The sequence below is a fragment of the Notolepis coatsorum genome (genome assembly GCF_963971535.1).
Source record: "Notolepis coatsorum genome assembly, chromosome: 4".
In the NCBI taxonomy this organism is placed as follows: Eukaryota; Metazoa; Chordata; class Actinopteri; order Aulopiformes; family Paralepididae; genus Notolepis; species Notolepis coatsorum.
The window spans coordinates 32035008-32055507 of NC_140168.1; the positions used below are offsets into that span (position 1 = coordinate 32035008).

At 43.6% G+C, this 20500-nt stretch overlaps 1 protein-coding gene across 1 annotated transcript in view; it reads right to left on the reverse strand.

Moving 5' to 3' along the window:
• The window catches only part of LOC311226476 (SNF-related serine/threonine-protein kinase-like), a 34938-nt gene extending 29612 nt beyond the window's left edge, over window positions 1-5326 (reverse strand). Inside the window, exon 1 of the mRNA XM_084311902.1 lies at window positions 5097-5326. The gene's annotated coding sequence lies outside the window, so the exon portion shown is untranslated. The remainder of the gene's footprint in view (window positions 1-5096) is intronic.
• Between the last annotated feature and the right edge of the window lie 15174 nt (window positions 5327-20500).

The following is a 20500-nucleotide window of genomic DNA, read 5'->3' on the forward strand; positions in this document are numbered from 1 at the left end:
TGACACCTGAATTTCCCCAAGGGGATTGATAAAGGATCATCTTATCTTATCCTTTCCTATAGAAGCGAAATCGCTGGTGCAGTGGGCAAGGCGCTCACCACGAATACTGGAGACGCTGGGTTCGCCTGTTCGAGCCCAGCGCTCCACATTGCTTTCAGTTTAGCTGGTCGTTCATACTAATACACATTGGCCGTATTAGGGGGTGGGAAACTGATGGGTGGGGATCGGGCGTTGTGGACAGCGACTCCTACAGGTCGGTTGGTGCGCCTGCGCAGTAGAATCAGGAAGCGATGGGGGCGGCGCCCCTCCAAAGCGCAGACCCCTGACGCTGAAGGATCGCGCCGCGCAGGTGAAAGGATGCGACCGCTGTTACCTCGAGTATCGGAGGGGACTCGTGCTATGTATGACTTAGTCCACATTGCAGCCGGCTTGTGGGAGGCAAGAAACAGCGTTCGAGACAGGGGAGGGTTGAATTGGACGATACGAAAATTGGGATGGGAGAAAAATAGAAAATGGGAGAAAAAGTGGATCAAAAAAAAGAAGAGAAAACCCTCCCACGCCTCAGAGAATCCTTATGTAACGGCATGTTGTTCCAACAGACGCAGTATTTACATACTCAACATTCTGCGGTCCCCATTCACCTGCAGCAGGGTGTGAATTTCCGCCGCTCAACCCCCCCCCCCCCCCCCCCCCCCCCGATTACAAAACAGCTCTATTAGGAAGGCACGGCGTTCCTTTCCCAAGAATGACACACCCGTGTGCCAAGAACACAGAACGGCACAGACACAAAACCCACACGGCAGCAACATTCCTGACAGGTGACTCCTCTCCTCTCTCTCTCCTAGGTGTGTCTCTTTTGAGCAGGGAGTCGAACGCCACTGCCGGGGCGACGCTCCTATATGGAGGTGCTTCCTGGTAGTAATCGTGTGCTAAATCAATAATGACAGCAAACTGTCACTGCGGCCAGGAAGAGCTGCTTTATTGTATTCTCCAGCCTGCAGCCCACCTGGCCGTCTTTAGTTGTTCTGCTGAGAATATGAATGCCTACAAACAGAAGCACAGTGGAGCACGTGTGTGATCTTCTGCTTGTGAGAAAAGAGTGACTCATATTTTCTTTTTTAGAATAGCAACCTGACATCTCTTTTGATCTCTCTCTCTCTCTCTCTCTCTCTCTCTCTCTCTCTCTCCCTCTCCCTCTCCCTCTGGCTCTTTCATCCTACCACTCTTACACATACACGCATGCGAGCAACACACACACACACACAAACATACACACAGTGTTGGGAAGTAGTTAACTACATATAGTTAAATGACTAGTTTCACTATATTTTGCTGTCGTTGGGTGGTAGTTCAACTACATTCAAATCTTAGTAGCTTTTTTCAGTAGTTAACTACTTAATGTAATTAAGGTAAATTACTAACTACATATTTCCTTAAAAATCTCAACAACTTCTCCCTGTGCTCAACTTAAAACACCCACCCGGGGCTGCCTAGGTAAGGTTTTGACTGCCCTGGTCCCTAAATCAAACATACCCACACTTCTTGAGTGATAATACTGCAAGGTGAAACTGTATAATGCATAAAGCCAGGCCGTGGCCCAAACTGTGTTTATTCATACATGGATGCCGTCTTGTGTTATATTATATTGTATTATGTGTGTACAGTACACTCCCAATCAATAGACCAGCAGCTCCTAGAACAGTTATACAACTGACCCCAGTGTGCATTTGATTAGAATTGTCTCGCTTCAGAACGACTCCAGAGCAGCTTAGCCTTTTTTCTATTTCGAACGGTCCATTTAAATAGCTCTATGGTGTCAGTTCAGTTGTTGCAACCTGCAAGCTGCAACTATATGAGATTCCATATTCAGACAGCACACAAGCACACGCAAATATACAAAGCTGCTCTCAGCTGTGCAAAACGTGCATGGAAAACTTTCCATGCACTAATAATATGCAGGCTTCTGATTTCAGTATTATAATCCAAGTCAGATTGACGGGGCCAGGATGCCTAAAATGAGGCCAGTAGGTTGTACAGTAGTTGTGTCTGGCTCCATACAGCCAGGACAGGACAGCTAGTATGAGGTCAGTAGTTGTGTCTGGCTCCATACAGCCAGGACAGGACAGCTAGTATGAGGTCAGTAGTTGTGTCTGGCTCCATACAGCCAGGACAGGACAGCTAGTATGAGGTCAGTAGTTGTGTCTGTACTAATTGTATCCCTGAAACAAAGAACCATATCCTGTGTGACATTTTCAGATGAACAGTGTTTTCAAACCTGACTAAAGATAGTTAGTTGGAGTGTTGTGTACATTAATAGTTGGAAGACAGCAGATGTTGAGTAATCCCAGTTATATATTATGCATTACTTTCTTTTTTTTATTATGTTTTTGGTAGATTTTTATTTGTTTGTACTACCGGGCAGTCCGGTAGAGAGAGAGAGGAAGAACGGCAGACAGAGCGGGGGGAAGACATTCGGCAAAGGACGCTGGGTCCGGGAATCGAACCCAGGTCGGCTGCATCGCGACGCAGCGCGTTACATGGGTCGCCACTTGGGTACCCTATATTATGCATTACTAATTGTCATGTGAGACTGCAATTTTTTTATTTAATTTTTTTAAACACTTGACTGAAGTTTTTATTTTATTAATTTTATTTTAATTGATCTTAATCATTTTATTCTGAAGCAGGAACTACTTTTTACTTATATGCTGCTTCATGAGTGGGTCCTCTATTCTATTTGATTGTCCATTGGTTGTCTGTTGCTGTTTGCACTGTGTTGGTCGGGAGGGACAACATGTGTTTTTTCTGTATGCAACTTGCAAGAACACAAAAATGACAATAAAGAACCTTGCAAACGATGTGGATGGAAATTATATCTTCAAATACACGGGCTGTCCAAAAACCTAAATGGACCTGACGTGTGCGCAGCTTTGTCTCAAGGGTCCAATACAGCTGATGTATTGTGTGTGTGTGTGTGTGTGTGTGTGTGTGTGTGTGTGTGTGTGTGTGTGTGTGTGTGTGTGTGTGTGTGTGTGTGTGTGTGTGTGTGTGTGTGTGTGTGTGTGTTCAGTGAAATAAGATGGGGGGGATAAGGTAATTCTAATTCATAAAAGAAATGCACGTCGTGGAGGTGATGTTGAACAACCAATCAAAATAGAATAAAGGCTCTATGCTGTTCTGGAGTCCGTTCTGAAGTGAGACAGTTTGCTAATCAAATGCACACTGAGGTCAGTTGTATAACTAACTGTACTAGGAGGTGGTGGTCTATTGATTGGGAGTGTACACAGTACACACATAATACAATAAAACACAAGATAACGTCCATGTACACATTCTGGGCCAAGGCCTGGCTGTATGCATTATAGAGGCTCCATCCTAGAGGCAAATCTTTCCTGTGACAGAATGGCATCCAATGTAATAAAAAAAAGTCAACCAACGAACTTGATTCTTGTACCGGATCTCCTCTCTGGTAAATAGGAATACCCTGAGGACTCTGGCAGAAGCACTCATTCAAGGGTACGACGACTATGCTTGCACCTCATGGTACCAAAGCACCGCAAAGGCGCTAAAAACAAAATTACAAACATCTCAAAACAAACTGGTCAGACTACTGCTTGACCTTACTCCTAGAACCCACCTCACCCCTGCCCACTTTGACAACCTAGGATGGCTTAGAGTAGACGACAGAGTACAGCAACTTGCAATGGGCCTGGTCTACAAGATACACTACAACACTAAGGTACCCATGTACATGTCGAAATACTTCCCAAAGGTCAGTGAATACCACGATCACAACACCAGAGGGAGCTCCACAAATCATGTTAAACCCAGATTCGGCTCAAACAAGGGACTAAACACGTTTCGCAATTATGCCACATCAATGTGGAACGCCCTACCCAAAGCTGTAAAGGAATGTGAATCACTAACCACTTTCAAAACCACTCTCAAAGAACACCTACGGGAGACTGCAATTCGAAACTGGCCCCTGTAAATGTCCCAACCCAACCCCCTCCAATGTACAGTAAATGACGAGGTATGGTTTTGTAAATATTCCAATGTACAGTTTCGCTTGTACAGTTATAGTGTCCCCCCCCACCCACCCAACCACCTCCAATGTAAAGGCCCCCCCACCCACCCAACCCCACCTACCCAACCTCCTCCAATGTACAGTTTCTACGTCAAATGTATATACTCTCTTTTCTGGACTCTTTTTGTATCACAAACAGTACTGTATTTGCAAATCTGGTATGTCATAAATGTATAGATACTGATAGCAGTACTGTCTATCTGTATGTCGTGTATGTCATATGTTATGATGAATTGAAAATGGGGGACCCTGATGTAAACAAGACGAAAGTCTTTCTCTGGTTTGCATCCCCTTAACAATTGTATGTATTGAGCTGTAGTGTACTGTACCCATTGTGCAATCTGTTAATAAAGTTTTCATTCAATCAATCAATCAATCAATCAATCAATCAATCAAACAGTTTCACCATACAGTATATCACTCAAGATTTGAGTTATGAAAGCTTTGACCTTTGGGTCAGGTAATTTAGTTTACTGGTACAGTTAGTTAGTATTATTTAGTTCTCGGATTAACCTACAATCTTACATGTTGACAGACACTAATCCATATTATCTGGATCCTGGCTTCAAGCGATGTGACATTTCACATCACATACCGTACAGAGAAAACAATCAGGCAGCTGGCGGGTTACTGCATAGGTGCCCTAATAATTGACCAGCCTGCTCAGCAGCAGTGGCTGCATGCAACCTATTGTTGGCAAAAAAAATACATTAATTCAAGTCGTTTATTACATGGGCCTATTGCTTGCATGGGACATCCCGCTATTGTCATCGAATGTTTTCGTATGGTGAATGTGACAGCACATAGCCAGTACGCAAATACTAAAAAGATACACACAAAAAACATGGATAGGGTTATATTAAACTGTGCATTGATTCAGATGCGCATCACGATTCACGCAGGGTAAATACAGTCGCACAATAAAATAAAAAGGAGCACAATTAAGCATAAAAGAGTAACACGTTACACAGCCCTACGATACAATGATGAGACACATACACCTACTTACTGTACATGGTGAAATATGAATCAGCGGTCAGAGCGGCACACGTCCTGTCGGCTGAATGTTCCCCTTCTGGAGAAGCGCACAGGCCGGGGTTCTGTTTAGCCTTCGGCTTGGTCCAAATACTCTGAACTTCAGATATATAGCCTACTAAGTAGCAACGCTGCGAACTGTCGGGCGATCGTATAGCGTTCGCCTGTTGTGTGTGAATTGTCAAATTGCCAACTATCTCTCTCTCTCTCTCACTCCACTGCGCATACTTGCATCGGCCCCATTCATTTCTGACGTCAGAACTACGTAGACGATAAAGCATGTATATTATAACCTATATATAACAACAACAATGTTATTACATATAATGTTAAATGTTTCATTTCTTAACGGACTGTTACATAACCGAGTCTGTAGTCTCGCGTGGTTTGATTTTAAGTGTGGAGTGTGAGGGTATGAACTAAGGGACATTTTATTAGAGCTACTCTTGTTAAATCAAATGACATGATAAGAGCATCTCTCATAACATCTGTTATGTTTTTCATGGGTTATCTTATCTTGAGACCATCACATCATATTGCCCTGTTGCATCGCTTAGGTTGGGGGGGGGCATTGTGGGCGTGACCCAAGCAGCGCTGGGGGCGTGGTCTCTCGTTATTATTATCCCTTGTGTCTAATAATAACATTAATAATAATATAATATTAATAATAATAGATATATAATAATACATGCATTCACACATAACTGAGAGCATTCAGCTTTCATTGTAAGCCAATTACAATTGTATTTATTTATAATAGATTTATTTTATAATTAATTGAATGATTTAAGAGTGCAAGTATTGTTAGAAATAAATGCTGATTATGCTTATCAGTTATAATAGCAGTATTAACAGTGAACATTCCTGCAGTCACAATTCAAGCACTCATCTATTACAGAATATTATGAACTTGGCAGTGAAGACACAGTTTCTTCCCCTTCGAATGTATACTATATATATATATTTTTTTTTATGATCTCTTTCTCTTAAACAGTACTGTATATTTGTATGTCATAAATGTCTTGATGAATTGAAAATGGGGGACCCTGATGTAAACAAGACGAAAGTCTTTCTCTGGTCTGCATCCCCTTAACAATTGTTTGTATTGAGCCGTACTGTATTGTACCCATTCTGCAAACTGTTAATAAAGTTTTCAATCAATCAATCAAACACAAACAAAAAGATTCAGGATTCAAGAAGTCTTGCATACAAGAGTAATAAGAATAAACATTACTTTTACTGCTCATACTACATACCCATACCCATAGTTTTCCAATGTTTTTTTTTCTTCTACAGGCATCCGAGGTGTGGATATCCTCCTTGCTTATGTGGCAGAGCGATGGCTACTCAACCATGTTCTGTCTCGGTCTCGGCTTGAAACCACTTGTAGCAGGGCCACTTGTTTGCGGACGACTCAGCCCTGCTGGTCTCTGACAAGAACAAGTTGCAGGTTGAAAAAACCCTCAGCTCGGAACTAGGCAAAATCTGCATATGGCTCGCTGATAACAAACTATCATTACACATGGGCAAAACAGAGTCCATTCTCTTCGGTTCAAATAACAAACTCAGCAAGACCGATGGCTTCTCAGTTACAGTGGGTGACAATATTGTCACAAGGAAAGATGAAATTACCTACCTGGGTTCCATCCTAGAGGCAAATCTTTCCTGTGACAAAATGGCATCCAATGTAATAAAAAAAAGTGAACCAACGAACTAGATTCTTGTACCGGATCTCCTCTCTGGTAAACAAGAATACCCTGAAGACTCATTCAAGGGTACTACGACTATGCTTGCACCTCATGGTACCAAAGCACCTCAAAGGCGCTAAAAACAAGATTACAAACATCACAAAACAAACTGGTCAGACTACTACTTGACCTTACCCCTAGAACCCACCTCACCCCTGCCCACTTTGACTGATTGATTGATTGATTGATTGATTGATTGATTGATTGATTGATTGATTGATTGATTGATTGATTGATTGAAACGTTTATTAACAGATTGCAGAATGGGTACAGTACAGTACAGTACAGCTCAATACATACAATTGTTAAGGGGATGCAGACCAGAGAAAGACTTTCGTCTTGTTTACATCAGGGTCCCCCATTTTCAATTCATCATAACATATATGACATACATGACATACAGATAGACAGTACTGCTACATCTATACATTTATGACATATCAGATTTGCAAATACAGTACTGTTTGTGATACAAAAGTGTCCAGAAAAAGAGTGTATATACATTTGGCGTAGAAACTGTACATTGGAGGAGGTTGGGTGGGTGGGGTGGGGTTGGGTGGGTGGGTGAGGGCTGTACATTGGGGGTGGGGGGTTGGGTAGGGGACACACACACATTTTACACTGTACATTGGAATACTGACAAAGCCTTACTTGGTAATTTACTGTACAACTAGGTTAGGACATTTGTAGGGGCCAGTTTCGAATTGCAGTCTCACATAGGTGTTTTTTGAGAGTGTTTTTGAAAGTGGGTAGTGATTCACATTCCTTTACAGCTTTAGGTAGGGCGTTCCACATTGATGTGGCATAATTGCGAAACGTGTTTAGTCCCTTGTTTGAGCCGGATCTGGGTTTTACATGATTTGTGGAGCTCCCTCTGGTGTTGTGACCGTGGTATTCACTGACCTTTGGGAAGTATTTTGACATGTACATGGGTACCTTGGTCGCATAGTGTATCTTGTAGACCAGGCCCATTGCAAGTTGACAACCTAGGATGGCTTAGAGTAGACGACAGAGTACAGCAACTTGCAATGGGCCTGGTCTACAAGATACACTATACGACTAAGGTACCCATGTACATATCAAAATACTTCCCAAAGGTCAGTGAATACCACGATCACAACACCAGAGGGAGCTCCACAAATCATGTTAAACCCAGATTCGGCTCAAACAAGGGACTAAACACGTTTCGCAATTATGCCACATCAATGTGGAACGCCCTACCCAAAGCTGTAAAGGAATGTGAATCCCTACCCACATTCAAAACCGCTCTTAAAGAGCACCTACGGGAGGTAGCAATTCGAAACTGGCCACCGTAAATGTCCAAACCCCCCACCCCCTCCTAATAGACAGTCTCCTCCCCACCGTATGTATATTTCTCTCCCACCCACCCACCCCCTCCTAATGTACAGTCCCCTCCCCATCATATGTATATACTCTGTCAGGATCTATGGGTAACAGTACTGTATATTTTAATACCGTTTATGTCACAAATGTATCAGTACTAAATACCTGTATGTCCCTATGCCATAAATGTCATGTATGTTGTGTATGTCATAAATGTCAATATGAATTGAAAATGGGGGACCCTGATGTAAACAAGACGAAAGTCTTTCTCTGGTCTGCATCCCCTTAACAATTGTATGTATTGAGCCGTACTGTATTGTACCCATTCTGCAATCTGTTAAATAAAGTTTTCATTCATTCATTCATTCAGGGCCCATTTTCAACCATCATATGATTGCCATTGGACAACAACAGTGTAGAACTTTTGTCTGTGATAATATTATTCATAAGACTGAAACCCTGCCTGCCATGTATCATCTGAATACAATGCAGGTATGCAGCCATTTATATTGGTCAACAATACTGCTCTAATAGTGGTCCATTCAGCTGTTAATCGGGCATTTATAGGAATGCATTGAGGCCAGTCAACAATTATCAGTTGAATAGAGCCCTATTGTCTACTCTGATTAATGTGTCAGGAGGAAGCAAGCATACAGTCACTACCTGAAGTCTCCCTTGCAGTCAGGAGTATTTCAACTACTGATTTCAGAGAGAGAGAGAGAGAGAGAGAGAGAGAGAGAGAGAGAGAGAGAGAGAGAGAGAGAGAGAGAGAGAGAGAGAGAGAGAGAGTGAGAGTGAGAGTGAGAGTGAGAGTGAGAGTGAGAGAGAGAGAGAGAGAGAGAGAGATAATGAAATGAGAGAGAAAGTAATAAGAGCTTCCTGGCCACTGTGACTGAGGAAGACATTGACAATGCGCAGTCTGATTGGACACATGTCATGCTATAGAAACTGGTCGTCACAGACAGAATGGGCTACTCAGGTGTCAATAGGGAGACACTGAGACAGATTCTCACTTTTTGCTATATTGCGATTTATATAAGCAACTAGTACTATGGTCAAATAACCGGTTAACCAGCTGCACGATTTTAAACCCCCTTTCTTTCAATTTGAGAGAGAGAGAGAGAGAGAGAGAGAGAGAGAGAGAGAGAGAGAGAGAGAGAGAGAGAGAGAGAGATAATGAAATGAGAGAGAAAGTAATAAGAGCTTCCTGGCCACTGTGACTGAGGAAGACATTGACAATGCGCAGTCTGATTGGACACATGTCATGCTATAGAAACTGGTCGTCACAGACAGAATGGGCTACTCAGGTGTCAATAGGGAGACACTGAGACAGATTCTCACTTTTTGCTATATTGCGATTTATATAAGCAACTAGTACTATGGTCAAATAACCGGTTAACCAGCTGCACGATTTTAAACCCCCTTAATTTCAATTTGAGAGAGAGAGAGAGAGAGAGAGAGAGAGAGAGAGAGAGAGAACCTGCTGAGCAACGTTCACTTGGTTGTTATGTAATAATAATAATAATTATGTACAAGTACTGTTCTGAGATATCTGCAGTACTGTAGAACCAGTTGGTCCAGATTTGGGAGTCTAAGAGCTGACGTACAAATGCACTAGCCATCAATATCTTATGCCAAATGATTAGGGCCTAGTACAAAAAAAAAACTGTATTTATCAATCAACAAGTCTGAGTCCTCGTGTGCACCTTCCGAGTCCGAATGCAGTCAATGCTCGAGTCCAAGTCCACAGTCCACTACAATCTGGCAACATTTCAGGCATTGGTCGGTAGGAACATAGATATATCACATATCTATGGGTAGGCCTGCAAACCAAACATGATCAACTAGGCCTCTCACCACTAGAGAGAAACAAAGACTCGTCCCGCTTCCACAATTACCTTATGCTGCCATCAAGTGGCTGTAAGAAGCATTACACTCCTGCTAACATAATTCACCATATTCCTGAGTTGTTAATTAAGTATGCTGTAATATTCATGCTTTGAATATCTCATTTTACGACAGGCGCGCCAGGCGCACCTTCCTATTATGAATACCTGCACAAGGGGTCCTGACAGTCAGTTGGCTGCCAGCCGTGGATGGAGTTACACTCATGATTACTTAATGCTTACCTTGAATAAACATCTTAATGCAATCTCCTCGTCCTGAAGATTATTCTCTTTAAATCGAATACGACATGGTGTCAGAAGTGGGATGAACATGGATATCAACGGAGTCCCGTCGCCACGGATGAATTGGGATTCTCTGGACTTACCGGGAGAATGGAAGAAGTTCAGGCAGCACGCAGAGCTAATGTTTTCGGGCCCACTTAAGAAGAAAGGAGAGGACGAGAAATGTAGCTACCTGCTACTGTGGAGCGGAGAAAAAGGGAGAGACATTCACAACACATGGACTCTCAGTGCAGATGAAGCAAAGGTATTGAACAGCTACTATGACAATTTCGAAGCATACGTACTTCCAAGGAGGAATACGATTTTCGCTAGGTACAAATTCCATGAAAAAACCCAGCAACCTAGCGAGTCATTTGAACAATTTGTCACTGCATTGAAACTACTCGTGAAGGACTGTGCATATGTGAACAATGATGAGATGGTTAGAGACCGCATAGTGTTTGGCATACACTCAGCAAAAGTAAGAGAGAAACTATTAAACGTTGGATCAGACTTGTCGTTAGACAAAGCGGTAGATATAGCTAGAGCCCACGAGCTAGCACAATCACAGATAAAGAGCTTTACTGGCGCCACGAGCAGCGCGCAGGAGCAGCTCGTGCACGAGGTGCACAGACATGAACAGAAGTATAGCGCACAGAGGTACCGCCCCAGAACAGAGTGGACAGAGAGAGCGAACAGAGCGAGCAACACAGACACACGTAAGAACTGTGGATACTGTAGGAGTAGAGCTCACAAGGAAGGAGATAACTGTGTAGCTAGGGGGAAACAATGCACGAAGTGTGGAAAATGGAACCACTTTGCTAAAGTCTGCAGGGCCGGTAGTTTCCAGAAAAAGTCAGTACACGAGATTAGCATGCGCTCTGAGTCAGGAGAAGAGTCAGACGAACTTTATGTAGACACCGTGACAGACAGACGGTTTGATGCAACAGAACAAGCGTTCGCAGACATACAAGTAGGAAAACAGGGCACAGAGCTTAAATTTAAGCTAGACACAGGTGCACAAGTAAATGTAATTCCTTTGAGAGAGTATCACAGTTTACAAGATAAACGCAAAGTACAGCCTACTTCACGCAGACTGACAGGATATGGTGGAGAGAAACTAGTGGTAAAGGGCACATGCACGTTAAAGTGTAAATACAAAGAGCGTGACATGTTGTTAGACTTTTACATAGTAGACACTCAGGCACCCCCAGTTCTAGGTTTACAGGCATGCCTGAATATGGACCTCATTAAACTAGTGTTGTCAGTAAATGCCTACACAGATAAACAGACCATCATGGAAGAATACCACGACGTGTTTAAAGGGATCGGACTATTCCCAGGAGTGTCACATCCATATAGACCCAGACGCCACGCCAGTAGTCTGCCCACTGAGAAGGACACCGATCGCCCTGCGTGGCCGACTAAAAAAGGAGCTACAGAGTATGGAAGACACACAGATCATCGCTAAAGTCATCGAACCAACGGAGTGGGTCAGTGCACTGGTCATTGTTGAGAAACCATGCACAGGCAAGCTCAGACTATGTTTGGACCCTAAGGAGCTAAACAAGGATATCAAGCGCCCGCACTACCCTCTGCCGACACTAGAGGACATCACACCCAGACTAACAGGCACACGCTATTTCAGCGTACTGGATGCAAGGTCAGGATACTGGTCCATCAAGCTCTCCACAGAATCATCGAAGCTGACGACGTTCAACACACCGTTTGGACGATACAGATTCCTACGATTACCATTTGGGCTCGCTTCTGCCCAGGACGAGTTCCAACGGAAAATCGACGAGACATACGAGGGACTGAACGGAGTAGCAGCTATAGTAGACGACATCCTTGTATATGGCGCGACCAGAGAGGAACACGATAAGAACCTACATGCAATGTTGGTGAGATCACGGGAGAGAGGCGTTCGGCTCAACGCAGACAAGTGCACCATCGGAGCCACCGAAGTGAGCTACTTCGGGCACGTCCTTTCAGCTGACGGCATGAAGCCTGACCCAGGCAAGATAGCTGCCATCAAGGAGATGGAGGCGCCAAAGAGCCGTGCAGAACTGGAGACCGTGCTAGGTATGGTCAACTATCTGGTGAAATTCGCCCCGAGCCTCTCCGAGATCAACGCACCCATGAGACAGCTGCTTAAACAATCAAATGAGTTCCTGTGGGACGCGCAGCACGACGTTGCATTCCAAAAGATGAAAGACATACTTACCAGTGAACCGGGGCCAGTCCTCATTTACTTTGACCCAGATAAGGAGCTCAGCTTGCAAGTGGACGCATCTAAGTATGGTCTGGGTGCTGTGCTGATGCAGGAAGGAAGGCCCATTAGCTACGCATCCAGATCACTCACGGACAGCGAGGTCAACTACGCACAAATCGAAAAGGAGATGTACGCAGTCCTTTATGGATTCAAACGCTTCCACCAATATGCCTACGGTCGCCATGTTATGGTGCAATCTGACCACAAGCCCCTGGAGTCGATCATGAAGAAGCCGATCGCCGCAGCCCCACCGCGGTTACAGAGGATGATACTACAACTACACAAGTACAACTTCACGATCGTGCACCGCCCTGGGAAAGACATCCCAGTTGCCGACACGCTGTCCAGGAAATCACTCACCTCTCACGACGACGGTCTCAGTGAAGGGATGGACCTTCAGGTACACATGGTATACAACAGCTTACCTGTGCACGACGACAGGCTACAGGAGATCAGAGAAACAACAGACAATGACACACAGCTAAAGCTGCTCAGCCAGGCTATCCTGGAGGGATGGCCTGAGGAAAGAAAACAATGCCCCCAGAACATCACTGAATACTGGAATCACCGAGATTAACTATCCAAAACGAATGGAATCAAAAAAATAGTCATCCCTACCAGCCTCAGAGGAGAGATGCTGATCAAGATCCATGCAGGCCACATGGGAATGGAAAAATGCAAACTGAGAGCACGAGACATCATGTTCTGGCCTGGAATGGGTAGACATATAGAGCAAGTAGTGGAGAAGTGCTCAATATGCCAAGAGCGCCGCCCATCAAACACCAAGGAGCCTATGATGCCTCATCGTATCCCAGACCGCCCCTGGCAGGTTGTAGGGACAGATCTCTTTAACTGGAACAACCAGGACTATGTTGTGACCGTCGACTATTACAGCAGATTCTTCGAACTAGACAGACTTCACAGCACCACATCGGCAGCTGTTGTCCACAAGCTAAAGGCAGCCTGTGCCAGGCATGGCGTCCCAGAGACCATAGTCTCAGACAACGGACCACAATACAAGTCTAAAGAGTTCGAGGCATTCGCCAAGTCGTGGGAGTTTACACACGTCACGTCAAGCCCACATTATCCGCAAAGCAACGGACTAGCGGAGAGAACTGTGAAGACGGCAAAATCACTCATGGACAAGGCTAAGGCAGACGGAAGAGACCCGTACCTAAGCCTCCTGGAGTATTGTAACCAGTGGTGCAGTCGTGGTCACACGCGGTTACATGCCGTGTTACCAGATCACTGAGGCAGAAGTACGCGCGATCGCGCACGGATGTGTACGCGCGTGTACGCGCACACAAAAATGCGCTGTATCCATTCGTTGTGACTAAGTACCCGGCCACCGTTTTACATAACAAAAAGCGCAGGTAGACTAAGTGTCTGGGTGTTGGCTATCTGAATGCATCTCCCCCTTCATTCTGTGTGACACAGGCAGTGGAGGTGAATACTAATGTGGCTCGGAATTCGTGATGGGGGTCTACCTGCTTATGATATTGAATCAAGCGTCTGTGCTGTGCGCCAGCTTTCCACGCGCACATTCACACAAATAGAGAGCAAGAAGAGCTTGTATGATAGAAAGATTGCACTTGCGTATATGCGCTTGTGTGTGTGCGTGTGTGTGTGCGTGCGTGTGTGTGTATAAATCAGTTCTGTGCGCATGCACGTACCCACGCGTGCGCGTGCACGTGGCGTGTTACCAGTTCCCATATTACGACTGCACCACTGATTGTAACACCCCAGTCGACAACTTCAAATCGCCGGCACAGCTGTTGATGAGCCGCAGGCTACGCTCAACCCTCCCGAGCACCAACCAACAGCTGCGGCCAGGGGTAGTAAGCCCCAAAGATGGACATGACAAGCGACAACAGCACCAGAAGAAATACTATGACAGGTCAGCTAGACCACTGCCCCCACTACATTGTGGTGAATCTGTCAGGCTCCAATAACATGGACGCTGGAGGCCAGCAGTAGTCATACAACCAGCCGACACGGCGCGGTCATACCACGTTCGCACCCAAGATGGACGCGAATACCGCCGCAACCGCAGGCACCTGAGGGACACAAAAGAGGAACACTTCCAGGACAGCGACGGTATGCCAAGTCCAGAGAGCGTCGATCAACCGCCGGAGACCAACGACCCTGAACTGTCAGAGGACTCAGAAGAGAACTCAGCTTCATACTACACCAGATCCGGCCGAGCAGTGAAGCCTCGGGACGTTTTAGACCTATAAATGTACAGGGTGCAGGCGGATCGCTGCCCTATTATAACACTGTTTACCCCATTGAAGAAAAAAAAAAAAAAAAAAAGGGGGGGTGGTGAAATGTAACAAAATATTAATGTATGCTGAAATGATGACTTACCATATTTGTTGAATCTATGACCTACTTACCTTGCTTACTTGTCGATATAGTCCCATTTTGTTAGCAAGCTAATTCTACAAATAAGAGCTGCATATGGTAAGAGTGGTGAGACACACGACCAAATAAGCCTTGAATACATACCTTATTCACAGCTGAAGTATTCAAATATTAAAGCAGACTTTCCAGAATAAGAGGGCACACAATACGAACTGTAATACCTTTGATACAAGAATCCTTATGTTTAACATATTAATCTTACCTGTTTACATTGCCTGGTCCTGACACATGTAACGCACATGGTTATTGTTTACAAAGAAACTCTTACAGAGTATTGCACAACCTTCTTTATTTCAATTTTGTTCATAGCTTATAAAGCTTTCTTTAAAAGAAGGAGGATGTAATATTCATGCTTTGAATATCTCATTTTACGCCAGGCGCACCTTCCAATTATGAATACCTGCACAAGGGGTCCTGACAGTCAGTTGGCTGCCAGCCGTGGATGGAGTTACACTCATGATTACTTAATGCTTACCTTGAATAAACTCTTAATGCAATCTCCTCGTCCTGAAGATTATTCTCTTTAAATCGAATACGACATATGCTAAGACTACTTCTTGTGAAAATTCAAAACATTCTTCCAAATCTAGAAAACCGTAGGCTCTAATCTGTGATGATTGATTGATTTTTATTGTGGAGTAAAAGACAGCATCCAAGGGATAAAAACATGAGAAAGTGCAAGCACTTATTTCCATCATGGTCCCTGATTTTGGACATGGACAGACATCATAAAACAGACGACTAGAGCATCATAATAAAACATAGAGCATCATAATAAAACATAGAGCATCATAATAAAACATAGAGCATCATAATAAAACATAGAGCAACCCCATAAAACACGCCCAACCCTCTCCTTCCTAGACTAGCCATTTCTTTGTGGCACGTCTAAAGCTTCCCCCCTCTTCGATGTTTTTCAGGGCCACTGGAATATAAAAAAGTATTCGTGCCCATTAGTGAGTTGAATTTTGGCAGAATAAAATCAGTACTGCTCCTTCTAGTGGAATATGAATGATTGTCACGGAATCTATTAAAGTAATTGGATAGATATTTCAGACCTGTATTTTGAACTATCTTGTGTGTAAGACCTAATTTAATGTGAATTACCCTTTTATTGACCGGAAGTTTGTTTTTCAGGACCTGTGGAGCGCCACTAAACCAGGAGGTGGCAGCATAGTCAAAGTGACGTTGTGCTAATGCGCCCGCCAGCATTTTAAGTGTTGCCTGGTCCAGTAGTTCCCATTTTCTAGCTAGGAATTTCGTTTTCTGGCAGATTTTAGTGTGGGCTTTTTTAGCCATGGCCTCTCCTGTAAGATGTTTGTCAAGTATGCAGCCTGAGCCTAGATATACTACAGAATCCAGATGTCACTAACTAAACCAAGAGATGCTCCATTGACAATAAATTGGACACTTGATTGTCACACCTATATAAAATGACCAATCTCCCTTTCATTATCAGATTCGGAATTGCCCATTTGTACATAATTAAGTCTTGGCTAGCTTGATTTTAAGGTTTAGAGCGGATGTGTGCTTAGCTGGAGCTGAGGATGCGGAAAAAATTCTTATTGGGGATTGGAACACGGATATGCAACAAAAAAATGCACCCGTCTTCAAATCCTTCAATAGGTTTTGTGATCTGCACGGCCTCAGCCAACTAATCACCCAACCCACAAGGATATGTGAATCAACTCAGACTACCATTGACCTCATACTGACCTCTGACAAGTCCAAGATCTCCAGTAAAGGGGTTATAGCATGCGGGTTAAGTGATCATTACATGATATTCTGTACCCGCAAAAAGCTAAAACTAAAGGCTGGCTGTCACAAAACAGTCACATCTAGAGACCTCAAAACCTACTCTAGCGAGGCCTTTAACCTTGAACTGGAGAGTCTGGACTGGTCAGATGAACTCAATGGTACACTGGTTGAAGAAACTTGGCTTGGCTTCAAAACCAAATTTTCATCAATACTAAACAAAATGGCCCCCCTAAGAACCACCAGGGTAAAAAATCGCGCTGAGCCATGGATGCACACTGAAATACTGACCGCTATGAAAGCCAGAGACAAAAAATGCTCTGAGTTTCGTAAAAGTCAGTCAAAGCTTACCAAAAGCACGAACAGTGAACTCCAAGACCACGTGACTGAACTCAAACTAGAAAGAAACAGACTAAGAAATGACGTAAACTCCATGATCAAAACTGCAAAAAAAAATTTCATCAATGACAAAACCGAGGAAAACAAAAATAAACCACGTGAACTTTGGAAATTACTCAACAATCAACTAGGCTGCAGTAAAAAACTCAAAACCAGGTTCTCAAACATAAACATAAAGACGGACAACACGCTCATCACAGACAAGCTGGATGTAGCCAATTACTTAAACACTTTCTTCACAAACATAGCCACAACACTGGTAAACAAACTACCCTCCCACTCAGGGCAGTATGGGGTAGAACACATAGTAGCATACTACATGAACCTAGGCGTCCACAAAGACGACTTCAAACTGGAAATAGTAACTACAGATGAGGTACTCAAAAAACTGAGCGCCCTCCAACCAAACAAGGCCACTGGCCATGACAACATCCCCTCCAAATTCCTCAGAGACTCAGCAGCAGCCATCACCCCAGTCATCACACACATAATAAACCTCTCCATAAAACAGGGACACGTCCCCAAGGACTTCAAAATTGCGAGAGTAACACCCCTGCACAAAAAGGGCAGCAAATTAGACCCGGGTAACTACCGCCCTGTTTCTATCCTTACATCCATCTCGAAAGTCATGGAAAAAATAGTATACGAACAGATCGAAAAATACCTCGCGGAAAAAAATCTAATCTACGAATTCCAATCTGGCTTCAGAACATCCCACTCCACTGACACATGCCTTCTCTACTTGAACGACCACATCAAACAAGAGGTGGACGCGGGCAAATACTGCGGCATGGTCATGCTGGACCTACAAAAGGCCTTCGACACTGTCAATCACACCATTCTGATTGACAAGCTAAAAGCAATTGGTTTTGATAGTTTATCAGTGAGCTGGATACAATCCTACCTGGAGGGGAGGGAACAGATGGTGGAAGTAAACGGTACCCTATCCCCCCCCCTCACAGTGAGCTGTGGTGTTCCACAAGGAAGCATACTAGGACCGCTACTATTCCTAATTTATGCAAATGACATGTCGTCAGCTTGTGACTGCAACTTGTTCCTGTTTGCGGACGACTCAGCCCTGCTGGTCTCTGACAAGAACAAGTTACAGGTTGAAAAAGCCCTCAGCTCGGAACTAGGCAAAATCTGCATATGGCTCGCCGACAACAAACTATCATTACACATGGGCAAAACAGAGTCCATTCTCTTCGGTTCAAATAACAAACTCAGCAAGACTGACGACTTCTCGGTTACAGTGGGTGACAATATTGTCACAAGGAAAGATGAAATTACCTACCTGGGTTCCATCCTAGAGGCTAATCTTTCCTGTGACAAAATGGCATCCAATGTAATAAAAAAAGTCAACCAACGAACGCGATTCTTGTACCGGATCTCCTCTCTGGTAAACAAGAATACCCTGAAGACTCTAGCAGGAGCACTCATTCAAGGGTACTACGACTATGCTTGCACCTCATGGTACCAAAGCACCTCAAAGGCACTAAAAAACAAATTACAAACATCTCAAAACAAGCTAGTCAGACTACTACTTGACCTGACTCCTAGAACCCACCTCACCCCTGCCCACTTTGACAACCTAGGATGGCTTAGAGTAGACGACAGAGTACAGCAACTTGCAATGGGCCTGGTCTACAAGATACACTACGCGACCAAGGTACCCATGTACATGTCAAAATACTTCCCAAAGGTCAGTGAATACCACGATCACAACACCAGAGGGAGCTCCACAAATCATGTAAAACCCAGATTCGGCTCAAACAAGGGACTAAACACGTTTCGCAATTATGCCACATCAATGTGGAACGCCCTGCCTAAAGCTGTAAAGGAATGTGAATCACTACCCACCTTCAAAAACACTCTCAAAAAACACCTACGTGAGACTGCAATTCGAAACTGGCCCCTACAAATGTCCTAACCTAGTTGTACAGTAAATGACCAAGTAAGGCTTTGTCAACATTCCAATGTACAGTGTAAAATGTGTGTGTGTCCCCTACCCAACCCCCCCCCCCCCCCCCACCTCCAATGTACAGCCCTCACCCAACCCACCCAACCCCACCCCACCAACCTCCTCCAATGTACAGTTTCTACGCCAAATGTATATACACTCCTTTTCTGGACACTTTTGTATCACAAACAGTACTGTATTTGCAAATCTGATATGTCATAAATGTATAGATGTAGCAGTACTGTCTATCTGTATGTCATGTATGTCATATATGTTATGATGAATTGAAAATGGGGGACCCTGGTGGAAACAAGACGAAAGTCTTTCTCTGGTCTGCATCCCCTTAACAATTGTATGTATTGAGATGTACTGTACTGTACCCATTCTGCAATCTGTTAATAAACTTTTCAATCAATCAATCAATCAGGTACCTGTTCATGTGAATTCTGATTGAGTGGATCTTTACCTTTAATAGTAATTATGTTCTTAGTTTTGCATCACTTGTTCAAAGCCATCAAATTCTTAATTTCAGGTCACAGGTACAATATTAATGAATTTATTCTCTAAACACACGTTGTGCATGTTTTAACATCAGGCAAATGGCAAGGATGACCAGACTGCTTATTTATTTTCTAAAGAGCAGTGTGTGATACATCTCTCAGAAATATAGGCCCAATAGGCACTGCACACTTTTTAGAACTGTAGGCCTATAGACATCTTTTATCTTACTTTAGATGCTAATTTTATTGTATTTATATTGTTGGAAGCTGCTATGGTCGAGGAACTACAACAAATTGAATTTCACCCTCTTTGCTGTAAGGTACTGAAATACGTGACAATAAAATAACATGATCTAAAGCGATAAAGACCAGTCGGTTTTAAGTAATTTTTTTATGCAGTTAATTTGCAGGATGCTCACAAATGCCCTATAAAGAGTTGTACTCTAAAGCTCAACTGTTACAAGTTTGTTAGTTGACAAATATGCTTAATAGAAAGTCTAAAAATGGGAAATGGGGGACCCTGATGTAAACAAGACGAAAGTCTTTCTCTGGTCTGCATTCCCTTAACAATAATTGTGTATTGAGCTGTACTGTACCTATTCTGCAATCTGTTAAAAGTTTTCAATCAATCATCCTCTTTTACGGTTATAACCAATGCTATCTACATTTGATAAACGACATAGCAGCTCTAACATCTGGCAGTAAATGTTAATGCTTGCAAATAGCCAGAGGATACTAGACACCGTCTATGCATCCGTTTTTGATGACAGGTAATAGTATCCCTCTCAACACTTCAAAGAATCAT